The sequence below is a fragment of the Dreissena polymorpha genome, chromosome 6 (assembly GCF_020536995.1).
Source record: "Dreissena polymorpha isolate Duluth1 chromosome 6, UMN_Dpol_1.0, whole genome shotgun sequence".
NCBI lineage: Eukaryota > Metazoa > Mollusca > Bivalvia > Myida > Dreissenidae > Dreissena > Dreissena polymorpha.
This window is the reverse complement of record NC_068360.1, coordinates 38,976,876-38,986,643: the sequence shown is the minus strand read 5'-3', so window position 1 is coordinate 38,986,643 and position 9,768 is coordinate 38,976,876. Positions and strand designations below refer to the sequence as shown.

The following is a 9,768-nucleotide window of genomic DNA, read 5'->3' as shown; positions in this document are numbered from 1 at the left end:
TTGAAACTTGAAATGGTCGAACCGATAAAAAGCTAAAATCACCCTCTCTGAGTAAAAACTTACTTCAATTGTTTTAACTTGCAATATTTTTAACTTACATTACTGTCTTATCAGCTTGGTTGTTTATACCTTTTACTTGTATTTGTGACGTTTTGTATAAAGGTCTCACTTATATTTTACTGCATAGGCATTTTGATTATTCAACCCCCTGATGGTAAAATTTAAAGTAAACCCGCCTGAAGTTGTGTTACCAAATACTTGTCTTAATCTCACAGTTCCTGGTTGTTTAAGTAAAATTAATATTATGAGAGAGTATGTTCCTTTTGTACATTGCACATGGTACGTCAACAGAGTTGTCGATGTGTAAGCAATAAATGTAAGCATAGTAGTATAAACAACTTTAAAACATGAACACAATCAATAAACCAATCCATTTCAATCCATTGAAAACTTTACATGCATAATTATAAGTGCCTAGTAAAACTTGTGCAATGTATACTTTTATGTAAATAATCTAATTATTGACTATTTGCAAACCATCACATCATTATACGGCAGCACACTTTTTGAAGTGTAAAATATTCAAATTTACTCTAAACATAGTAGCATTAACATTAATTACAGTAATTTAAGATGATTTTCACACTGTAATTGTCATATGGTTCAAAATCAGGTATCCTTAGATTCTTAACAATAAATAGTTTGGTACTAGTAGTATGTGTTCTTAAACGGCACACATCATTGTGACATAGGTGTTATCGAATTGAACACCATCACATTCTACCTCATCATTTAAAAAAAAATATAAGTAATGCTACTGATAACTTAAACTTGTCCGGTTGAATTTGAGGTGACAACATATCAAATGTGTATATAGTCTAACTTCATAAAACGATTAGACTTCCGATATGGACTCGAGTTACTGAAATTCATTTATAGTAATTGTCCCTCTCAAAATAAAATCAAAAGTTGAACTATTCACTGTGTAAAACTATTCAAATGTCACTAGTAAAAGAAGCATTTCCTTTTTCAAAACAATTTTGCATCAGAATTATGTTTTTCAACTTGTAAACACTGTACAAATTATTTTACGCTGTGGAGGCATCGTGTTTTCAAGACCATATTACCCTTAATATTGTATTAGAATGCATTGAAATTGAAATGCCCATACAAAACAATGGTTTTCGAACTACATCATTATGTTGATGAATTTCGTATATCCTTCTTTACTTTAAAAAATATGTCAAACATGTATAACATTTCAAGAAGGGAGCGAGAATCCATTTAGGTTACGAAGGCAATTACAATACATGAGTACTTTCCCCCTGACTACAATTGCAAAAGTATGTATTATTTCAATGAAAAGTACCGTTTTCGATAATATCAAATACTTTTAAGAATTGTTATAACGTATTGTTTCAGTAATATCTCAGGAAGCCTTCAAACGGCACATTTTGGAAAACATTAATGAGATTAAAATTGACCTAATTTCATTCAGTTAAAAATGTACAGTTTTGCATAAACTAACAATGCCATCTAGGTTTAACACATGCGTTATATAAACTTATGTGCACTTGTTATAAAAATAGTACGATATGGTGTAACTTCAGTACAAATGTGAGGTTGCTTTCGTAAAAATATCAGAGCTCTGTAAATACCATTAAATCGACAACAATCACATTACCACGAACTTTAAGCAATCAGATGCTTTAACAGACAAGATTTATTTTGGCAAAAACGCTGAATTTTAATGTTAAGCATAATTTGTAATCTTTTATAAAAAGTCATTTTCAATTCATATCTTCTGCAAAGTATGTTTTTCAAAACGCGTCTCCATTATTTTATAGATTTAGCACTGTTTAAGTTTATGTCATACGTTTTTAACAAGACAGCTGCATACAAAATTAAACATGGATTGTGCATTTAATTGTTTCGGGATTTATATCAATACATAACTTGAGTTGATTATCTACAATGTAAATGTATTCCTGTACCTTGTGTTCATCTATCTGTACATAGAAGATTTGACCTGAATATTATCATCTTGCCGATAACACTGAAACACGGACGTCGAGCGTTACACTGTTGTATGTAACACTAAGGCAGTAAGCAGTTAAACCAGTTTCCAAAACAGTCATCAAAACACTGATAAACCGTTGAAACAACAACACTTTTTTTAATTAACCACGTAATACAGCCTGACCAATCAATAACGAGCTAACTGTTCACGTGCTTTTTTCACGTGATGGGGTGGCGTTTATCACGTGATTTGGTGCAAACTGCGCATTTGTTTTGAAATCTGTGTTTGTGGTCAGATGCTCATTTTGAACAGAAATTGAAAAACAAGACAGAATTCAAAATATGATCGTTCTGAGTAAGTATATTGTTATTGTTTGATATTAATAGTAAATGGTTAATTTATTGTATTAAACTATTATGAGTAAGCTGTGTATATTGTATTAATGGCTATGCTCTTTGGAAACTCGCCAATTTTTCTGGTTGTTTGTAATGTAAACGACAATTATGTTTTACTTTTTATGAACGTTTTCGTAATTTACTTTAGGTGATATTTGAGTTAATCTTTGAAAGGGGATATTTGCGCGTTTTCATTTGATAAAGCAAGAAAACGGTACTCTTAAAGTAATGGTATTGACTTATATTTTATCGATAATCACGTGTGTAAACGATTGAATACCAATACGTTCGTACTTCTGCATCGTTACGGGTTGTTTCCATTTGTTAAATGTTGTAACTGTTATAACATTTAACGTGAGACATTAACATTTTGCATGCGGACACATTTTGTTACCAAGAAAACCTTTCCTTAATTCAATGAGGTTGTTGCAATCATATCGTAAACTATGCATGTGGCCTATGACGAACGGTTTAAACAATGTCTAAACATGAGTCACCGCCAAGGACGTGTCCATGCAGAGCTTCGAGCGTTGCTAACCTAATGAATTTACCACTAATATTGCATAATGCTCGAACTTGTAAATACACATTTACCACGTATAATAAGGTTTCAAATTAGTTCATATTCGGAACTTTCCTATTCACTTAAAGATGTTAATACAAGTACTGGTATCAGACAAGTACCATTTTAAAACAACTAATGTTTTAGCATCCAAATTTGCACTTTAGCCCCAGGCTATCGCTTTAAAAACATGAACCTAAAGCAATTTTGTGAAATTCAAATAACCTTTACATATGTTCGCGACAAATTGTAGCTTAAATTCTATCTAAAATAGTGTAAATAGATAATAAGTAATGCTACTATTTCATAACAACAATGACATAGGTATGTTTAAATGTTTATCTCCTGCATTATTACATGGTGTGTAAGTCACTTTTAGTATCTCATGGATATAAACAATAAATATTTTTACAAATTAACCTTCTTATAAGCAGTAAATTCGCAATTTATGACAAATAGTCGATTCAATGTGGAAAAACGTTCACTGAAGTCCAACAGTATAGCTTAGTTACACATGTATTGTAAATGGATTATTGAATGTACTAGTTGTTTTATTGTTTATTAATTTTAAAAATTTGGAATGTTGGTTTTTGTGGGCAATGCATTTAAAATATAAATTTGGTATATATATTATACAAGTTAGTGTATGTAAAATATTAGTGTGCATTCTTTGAAATGTTAAATGTAAATATTATAATAAAATCTTAAAGGGGCCTTTTCACAGATTTTGGCATTTTTTTAACTTATTCATTAAATGTTTTATATTGATAAATGTAAACATTGGATCGTAAAAGTTCCAGTAAAAAATCAAGAAAAAAAATAAAAAAAGGAAAAGAACATTGCCCGGGCAGGTTTCGAACCAGTGACCCCTGGAGTCCTGCCAGATTCCTGAAGTAAAAACGCTTTAGCCTACTGAGCTATTCCGCCGAGTACACATTATTGACGTATTTTATACCATATATAAGCAATCTTCGTAGTTTCACAAAATTTAACGACAAAAACAGAACTCTCCAAATTATTCAATCGTTTCGCGTTGCAACGCTTTATAATTTTTAGGTTTTAAAATCGTAAAAAGATGCATATAATGGCTATATTAGAGCATGGTTAATGTTCAGTATTACTGTTTCCTCACAAATATCATAACTAAAACGAAAACTTACGAATCTGAAACAACTTTTTTCAATTTTGTCAATTTACCAAAGCGTGAAAAGATCCCTTTAAATGATATGGAGTAATTGTAGTAATGAATCAATTGGGAAGATGACACATTTCGAGAAGTGAGGGCTTTTGGTCTCAGATAAGATGAATTTTGAAGTTATACTAAATTTCACTTTGCTTAATAATTTTATATAGAAAACCCCAATCTCCGGGTGTGGAAATATTGAACACAGCCATTGATTTGAGCAAACTTCGAAAACCTTCACTAAACGATTTTGCACACAATTTATTACAACAGTTTATTTATTTTTCTATACATGTCTGTATAAATCATGTTACCACTAGGGCGTGTCGAGTTTTACACCATGATATGATATCAAGGCTGTAGGCCTTGGGTTCAGTGAAAATTATATTTCTTTAAAAGTAAATTTATAACATTTAAGACGCACCGCGCGTTTCAACCAAATTAGTAGGAGACCACAATACGATGAAACGTACCAAATGTTACAGCTCCGACCTATGTAGTTTTAAAGATGCTCATATTTAGTTTATCAAAATAATTAAATACATATATTTTGATCAACTATGCTAAAAACCTGATCCATATATGTGAAGTCTGACCTTTTAAATAATGTTGTTTTTGCAAATGTCTAACAAGTTGGTTAATACAAATAGTGCATCTCACTAATACCATGCAGATTAGTAGCTCAAGTCAAACATTTGTTCTGAGGAAGTACGGTAAAAGTTATTGCATCAATATTATGCCTCAAACAGAATTTCATCAATAACAATTACTGACTATGAATAGTCTAACCATATTAACAAAAATTGTTTAATGTGGCTGATAATAAATATGCTGTAAGTAAATGTTCCATATTAATGAATTGCGTTATAGAATTGTATTTAACAGTATCCAGATTAAGTCTGCAAATCCAGATTATTTGCAAACTTATTTTTTTTATTTATTGAACAATTGTTATGAAATTTTGCATATTTGTAGGGGACAATGAGTACATACATATATTTGAAAAAATAAGTTAAAATGTTTTTGGAAAAAAGAGTTATTTGATGCTAAAGTTGCCATCCCCGTGGAATTTCAACGGGGTTTTGCCCGCCCACCCCCCCCCCCCCCCCCCCCCCCCCCCCCCCCCCCCCCCGTTAAGAATTGCAATTCTCCCACGGGTGATTTTTCCAGACGGGAGAATTTTACCTATATTTTACAAAAAATATAATTTAAATATAATGCTTTGTTTTCTGTTCCAATGTTTACAAATACACATGCTCAAGTCATAATTGTAAGAAATATGTACTTAAATAAGAAAATAAAGTGTTTGTAGATTTTCTTCCCCCGTGGGTTTTTACCGGGGCTCCGGCCAAACACCCATTTCCATTAAACACCCGTGGGAGGTTAGACGGGTCTCCCGTGGGAGGTTTGACGGGGGACCCTGTCAAACTCCCATTTTCAATGAACCCCAATGGGGGCCCCCCCGCCCATTTACAAAGAACTCCTCATGGAAGTTTGACAGGGGGGGGTGATTCAGACTTCAATAAAAATTTAATACCCATTACAATATATTCCATTGTATAAAGACACCAAACTTAATAATTTATGTTTTCTTTTTAAGGTGTCAAAATCAATTTATAATGATTGAATTTTCTTAAATCAGTACCAAAATGTATGTTAAATAAAATGTCTTTCTGGTAAGAGATTAGACCCACATATCGATATTTCTGTAAAGATGAATTTAAAACGTTCAATAATTTTGAAAATGACTTGTCTCGAAAATATAATACATTTACCTTTTGATAATCCAAACGTTGCTTTTATCCATTACTGTGATGATAAATACAATTCAGAAAGACAATAACATTGGAAACATACTTCTTGGCATTCGGACTCGTATTTCTTTTGTTGTTTATTCCCGTGTAAAAGTTTTGGAAGTTTTTTGCTCGAAACTTTGCTTGGAACCATGTTCGGTGCAATGTCGTACCTTAGTGTACCGGTTACATTCCACAAGTTTTTACACAAAATGCCTGAATATGGCAGTGTGTTAGGTTCATTGTTTTGTTACTGTAGTTGTTTGTTTTTTATCATTAACAACACCGTGCACTGGTGGCGTTATTATCAGAGAAATGAGGGAGTCTTCTTGCAACATACTGTACTGGCTACAGTACATTACAACATAACCAATACAAGCAGTTTCAATTATGGGACACAGCATCACTTCTCCAATAGAATCGATGATGTTGAAATACATTTGAGTTATATTTGCAGTTTCAGTTATTTACTGGGGTGGGGTTTCTAATGAGGATACATTGTATGATATCCCAGACGTTAGTGCCTGTGCTTTTTTTTTCTTTAAACAAACAAACATTTTACCTCAAGGAATTTGATCACTTTTAATTATTGTGTATAAAATACAAAATACCACACAAAACTGAAACATATTTGATATAACCTTATCAGCAGCATGATTTCCTTTCTAAATGTAACAAAAACTTAATTTCAATCATGAACTTGATATTTCAAGAAAACAGGAAACCAAGAAAAAAGATGGAACCAACAAATGCGTAGAATTGTGAATTATGCAAGCCAGAGTTCTCGAGTTACGATTGTTGTGCGCTGCACTTCTATACACCACAACCTATCTTTGTTCGAAGTTTGATGCCATCAGGCCTTAATGTAATTACGTTATGATCCGGACAATAAAAAAGCGAGATTAATATAGTAATTCAGGGGCTATAGCTATAATTCTTTACACTAAACTTCTCATCAATAAGATATATCCATATATGAAGTTTCATGTGAATAGGTGTTATAGTTAACGAGTTATAGTCCGGACAAAGACTGGAAGCTGCCTGACCCCTGGCATGACATAGGTAACCCCTTAATATGCCCTTTATTAGACGGACGTATATAAAAGACAAATGGAAAGGATGAAAAAAAAAGCAGTAATTAGTTTTATCAGAGACAAATAACAGAGATAGGCAGCTCGCCAAATATCGGCTAGCTATCGCATGTCAAATGGTTTTGGCGAGACAAGTCTAAGCGCGCAACTGTTTGTTGGTTGCAACAGTAGATAACATGCTTATCAACATTTCTAAAACACGCTTTTGCATTCCATTTCTATATGAAACAAATATACAATCATGTATTATTAAAATGAGAATGTATGTAGTATTATCACTCAATTGTAATGTGTCAATTAAAACAAGAGATTGCCAAGCAATATGTTCCCCTACTGGTTAAACTCCACCATTTTCATTTTTTATTCGATGCCATAGCAACCACAATTCTTAAGGTAGGAACAAAATGAAATGACGTGCATAATCTCCCTATTGCCGTCTATCCATGTTTCAAGTTTCATGTAAAAATATACAAAACTTTCAAAGTTATCGCATGATCCAAAAAAGTGTGACGGACTGACAGACTGACTGACGGACAGGGCGCAAACCAAAAGTCCCCTCCGGTTTCACTGGTAGGGGACAAGTCATCACATGCCGCATTGTTTTATTAAGCCATTTTATCCGGCTCCAGTTTGAAAAAAAAAAGATTTCCGGTATTTAAAGTTTGCCTTTGTAATAAGATAAAGGAGCGATCAGAATATTACAACAAACAACTAATTATAGGTTGTTTTAATTAGATTTTTGTTTTTCATTTTTATTGCAGTGTTTAAATTTGATCAATCTGAATGCCATTAAGTATAATTTGAATTAAGCTCTGAATTTTTTTTTCTTATGGAGAGAATCTATTCTCGGTCTGTATATGATCTGTATATAATCGGCTGTATATGGTCTTTGTTCTCTTTAATTACCACTAAATTCAATGCACAATTTTACCAATTATAAATAACATTACCATCTAGAAATCGTCAGACCCGTATACTGTGCCATTCTCCGATATTTACCATATCGATCAAGTTATTTAGTCACTTTTCTGTGTTTCTTCACTATGTCTTCGACAGATTTTGTGTCATAGGATGACGAGGATTTAAATCTGGATTTACTTCTAGGTATACTGATGATGATGAGCACTGTGATAGTGAATTTGTTCAGCACATTAATCAGTCAGTTGTGTATGAGTGCCCAGAATGCAAAAAGTTAATGAAAAGAATATATGGATTCTATTTATTGTTAACAAGAGTGCCAAACTGTAACTAGACACCCCCGTTCGAAGGTTTTTGACACCATGCTCAATGCTTGCAATGCACTAAGTGACCTCGAGACCAAGTTATTTACCCAGTATGACCCGTATTTGAACTTGACCTACATATCATCTAGACACAAATTCTGACCAAATTTGGAAAGATCGGGTGAAAACTACTTCAATTAGAGGGCGGACACCGTGCTTAATCCTTGAAATGCACTAAGTGACCCCGTGACCTAGTTTTAGACCAAGCATGACCCAAATTCGAACTTGAACTAGATATTGTCTAGACACAACTTCTGACCAAGATTGGGGAAGATCGGATGAAAACTATTTGAATTAGACAGCGGAAACTGCTGTGGACGCCGCCCGCCCGCCCGCAAAGGGTGAAACTATAATACGTCTCTTTTTAAAAACGGGCGTATAAAAAGCATAATCTAAAATTGAAAAGTATGTCCCCTTATGTACATAATGATAAACAAGCAAATTCGTAGAATTGATATCCCCCGCAACATATGCTTTGTTTGAGGATGGGTGCAAATCGGACGGATATAACCAAGGGCCATAACTCCGTTATTTCCAGATGGTGTACAATGCCATTTGGCGTGCATCATCCTCTTATCCATATATATATACTCATACCAAGATTCAATGAAATCCGCCAAAGCACTTCCAAGATATGGCTCTGGACACAAAAGTGACGGACGGACAGCAGGACAACGCCAAAACAATATCCCTCTGCCTCTGGCCTCTGGCGGGGGATATATACTCATACCAAGTTTCAATTAAATCCGCCAAAGCACTTCCAAGATATGGCTCCCGACACAAAAGTGCCTATAGTAAAAAGCATTTTTTCAAGATACAAAGGGCCATAACTCTGGTTTTACAAGATGGTGTACAATGCCATTTGGCGTGAATCATCCTCTTATGCATATATATATACTCACAAGAAGTTTCAATGAAATACGCCAAAGCACTTCCAAGATATGGCTCCGGACACAAAAGTGACGGACGGACGGCCGGACAACGCCAAAACAATATCCCTCCGCCTCTGGCGAGGGATATATACTCATACCAAGTTTCAATGAAATCCGCCAAAGCACTTCCAAGATATGGCTCCGGACACAAAAGTGGCTATAGTAAAAAGCATTTTTTCATGATACAAAGGGCCATTACTCTGTTTTTAACAAATGGTATACAATGCCATTTGGGGTGCATCATCCTCTTATGCATATATATACTCATACCAAGTTTCAATGAAATCCGCCAAAGCAATTCCAAGATATGGCTCCGGACACAAAAGTGACTATAGTAAAAAGCATTTTTTCAAGATACAAAGGGCCATAACTCTGTTTTTAACAGATGGTGTACAATGCCATTTGGCGTGCATCATCCTCTCATGCATATATATACTCATACGAAGTTTCAAGGAAATCCGCCAAAGCACTTCCAAGATATGGCTCCGGACACAAAAGTGCCGGACGGA

The 9,768-nt window shown here is 33.9% G+C and overlaps 1 long non-coding RNA gene across 1 annotated transcript in view; it reads left to right on the top strand.

Annotated features, from left to right (window-relative positions):
* The first annotated feature begins 2,253 nt into the window (after positions 1-2,253).
* LOC127833356 (uncharacterized) overlaps positions 2,254-9,768 on the top strand; it is a 55,711-nt gene continuing 48,196 nt past the window's right edge. Inside the window, exon 1 of the long non-coding RNA XR_008027383.1 lies at positions 2,254-2,374. This is a non-coding gene — a long non-coding RNA (uncharacterized LOC127833356). The remainder of the gene's footprint in view (positions 2,375-9,768) is intronic.